This window comes from Bison bison, unplaced genomic scaffold (genome assembly GCF_000754665.1).
Source record: "Bison bison bison isolate TAMUID 2011002044 unplaced genomic scaffold, Bison_UMD1.0 scf7180017864481, whole genome shotgun sequence".
NCBI lineage: Eukaryota > Metazoa > Chordata > Mammalia > Artiodactyla > Bovidae > Bison > Bison bison.
Window position 1 is genome coordinate 8839051 of NW_011495041.1, and position 4000 is coordinate 8843050.

Sequence of the window (4000 nt, forward strand, 5' to 3'; positions counted from 1 at the left end):
TATATATGGAATTATTGGGCTATATGGTAGTTTTCGTCCTACTTTTTTTAAGTTATCTCCATACTGTCCTACATAGTGACTGTATCAATTTACATTTCCACCAGTGATGCAAGAGAGTTATCTTTTTCCCACACCCTCTCTGGCATTTATTGTTTGTAGATTTTTTTATGATGGTCATTGTGACCAGTGAGATGTGTATCCTCATTGTAATTTCAATTTACATTTCTCAAAAGAAGGCATGTGTGATGACTGTGTAGATCACAACAACCTCTGGAAAATTCTTCAAGAAATGGGAATACCATACCACCTTACATGACTCCTGAGAAATCTCTATGCAGGTCAAGAAGCAACAGTTAAAACCGGACATGAAACAATGGACTGGTTCCAAATTGGGAAAGGAGTATGTCAAGACTGTATATTGTCACCCTGCTTATTCAAATTCTGTGCAGAGTACATCACACAAAATTCTGGGCTGGATGAAGCACAAGCTGGAATCAAGATTGCCATGAGAAATATCAATAACTTCAGATACTCAGATGACACCACCTTTATGGCAGAAAGAGAAGAAGAACTAAAGAGCCTCTGATGAAAGTGAAAGAGGAGAATGAAAAAACTGGCTTAAAGCTCAACACTCAAAAACTAAGATCATAGAATCCAGTCCCATCACTTCATGGCAAATAGATGGGGAAACAGTGAGACTTTATTTTTTGGGCTCCAAAATCACTGCAGATGGTGACTGCAACCATGAAATTAAATGATGCTTACTCCTTGGAAGAAAAGCTATGACCAACCTAGACAGCATATTAAAAAGCAGAGACATTACTTTGCCGACAAAGGTCTGTCTAGTCAAACCTATGGTTTTTCCAGTAGTCATGTGTGAATGTGAGTGTTGGACTTTAGAGGAAGCCGAGTGCTGAAGAATTGATCCTTTTGAATTGTGGTGTTGGAGAAGACTCTTAAAAGTCCCTTGGAATGCAAGGAAATCCAACCAGTCAATTCTAAAGGAAATCAGTCTTGAATATTCATTGGAAAGACTGATAGTGAAGCTGAAACTCCAATCCTTTGGCCACCTGATGCGAAGAACTGACTCATTGGAAAAGACCCCGATTTGGGAAAGAGTGAAGGCAGGAGGAGAAGGGAACAGCAGAGGATGAGATGGTTGGATGGTATCACTGACTCGATGGACATGAGTTTGAGCAAGTTCTTGGAGTGGTGATGGATCCGGAAACCTTTTGTGCTACAGTCCATGGAGCCACGAAGAGTCGGACATGACTGAGAGACTGAACTGACTACAAGCTTTTTTGTAGTTGATATTTATTTTTGAATGTTGGCTGATGTTTTGCATTTGGATTTTGTGTGGATAATTTTTTAAGCTTTAAAGTTCCAATTATTGTTTTAGAATTGCTACATATGGTACATCTCATTACTTTTAATTCAGGGCAGTCTTAGCAAAAACAAATACATCTCTAAGTCTGAGCTCTCTCTGATTCTTCTTCCTTCTTTATCTATTCTTCCTCTCTCCTCACCCGCTGTCCTTGCTATATTCTCCACAATGGCAAAAACTTTCCCTCTACCTCTGAGCACGTGTATATTACCCCACTAACTAACAAAAACTGGTCTAGTCAAACTAAACAGGCACAAAATAACCAGGATACCAAAAGTTAAGCTCATACAAGCTGCAAACCATATTGTTTCTTGGTAACAATGCAGACCTCATAAACCTAAAGAAGACAAAGGAAAGAAAACTTTGTTACTTTCTTGCTTGTTACAGGCTATGTGAGAGTATAATCTGTAGGTATGACACATTTTTTAAGAAGTTACCTTCATTGGATAGAATTGAATGGTGGTTACTGATTGGAATAGCATATCTTCTATCTCTTACTCCTTTTCTCTGTCATAAGATTGTATGTGACAAGGCCACTCATTTTTTTTTTTCTTTCTTTCAATGTGTAGGTGCATGTCTTAGGGATTTAAAATTTTCGAAACTAGTTTATTTATGCAAAGCATGTTTACATATAGAACACTTATGCAAAGAAACTGACTCCATGTTTTCTGAATTCTTCAAGGAACAGACAAATTAGAGACTGATGAAATACAGATCTGAAGTAATCTTTTAAAATATTACTTTGGGTTCTGTGACATTATTGTGAATAATTAAAGTGTACAGTACTTGATGCAGATGTACTGCAAGTTAACACCAGACTAATATTGGGAGGTCAGGGTCTAGATACCATGCTTTTGTCAGCATACTCTTTTAAGTCTTCTATGTCTGAGCTGTGGTTTCTTTTTTATCCTTTCTTCCTTATTTGGACTGTAATGTGTGGTCTGTAAGTATGATTCAGATATTCTTGTATTATTTACTGTTTAATAAAGAAAAAACTTTAAAAAATTGCTGCACATACCCTTACATTTGCAAAGTACTTTTTTTGCTTTTTGGTATGGCCTCAAAGACATGGTGTCATTGTATCCTTAAAAATGTAGATTATGAATATGATCAGTAAACGTCTTTAGCGGAGAGAAACAGGCACATCATTTCAAAAAGTCTCTGTATATCACAGAGTTATTGGAGCAGAACTGAAGGTAGGGTCCAGGTCTTCTGCCACTCGACCAGAGCTCCAGTTGTGTTCATTGTTGTGTTCATCTGTTGTGTTCAACAGACCGCTGTGTTCTGTTGTCTTCATTAATGTGCTGCAAAGCATTTGGAAACCAAGCATTACAGACGAGACAGAGTGGAATATTTGATGGAAGAAAAACTGAGACAATTCCTTTTCAAATTGTCACCTTCACCTCTCTCCACAAACATTCACACAAGCTTTTTTTTTTTTTTTTTTAATATGAGTGAAGTTATCAAACAATTTCAGAGCCTAAATTTTGGATCTAGAATTTACACAAGATTTTTTATGGCACTAATAATATTTAGTACCATTTAAGAACATCACTCATACGTGTGGAAGCTTTGAAAGAATAGAAAACAGTTCTCAGTATTGCACAGGTTACTCCCTAGTTGGAGATAAAACAGTTTCAAACACAAATGCAACTATGCAATTAAAATAACAAGGAAATAATACACTTCACACATGTATGACACATGTTTGGGATTGACCAGTTGCTCAGACCCCCAACCGCTGTGCGTGCAGTGCATCCTCTTCTTCCCTAACTCAATTCCTACTGTTAAGTTTTGTTCAGGCAAGTCTTCTCTGACCTCCTTGATTTGCTAGAAACTCTGATCCCCCCACCTTAAATTGTTATATTTTCAGCAGTCTCACTTAACATAGCTTCTATTTTCCCTTTATTTGTGTAGTTATTAATGTCTTCCTTTGCCATTTGACTCTAAGTTCTACGAGACTAGGAACTGTGCTCCTTTTTGAACACTCTTGTGATACAATAGCTTACACAGTGTTGTATACAAAATACGTAATCAGTAAGTGGTCAAGAAGTACCGAACATACTCCAATGTTAGCTGTCAAGTAGGATTTGGTGAATTTGGCACTGTTAATATTTTACTCTAAATCATTATTTTTTGTGCTGTCCTATGCATTGTGGAAAAATCTGAAAGAGATGGGAATACCAGACCACATGACCTGCCTCTTGAGAAACCTATATGCAGGTCAGGAAGCAACAGTTAGAACTGGACATGGAGTAATAGACTGGTTCCAAATAGGAAAAGGAGTATGTCAAGGCTGTATATTGTCACCCTGCTTATTTAACTTATATGCAGAGTACATCATGAGAAAAGCTGGGCTAGAAGAAGCACAAGCTGGAATGAAGATAGCCAGGAGAAGTATCAATAATCTCAGATATGCAGATGACACCACCCTTATGGCAGACAGTGAAGAGGAACTAAAAAGTCTTCTGATGAAAGTGAAAGTGAAGAGTGAAAAAGTTGGCTTAAAACTCAACATTCAGAAAACTAAGATCATGGCATCTGGTCCCATCACTTCATGGGAAATAGATGGGGAAACAGTGGAAACAGTGTCAGACTATTTTTGGGCTCCAAAAT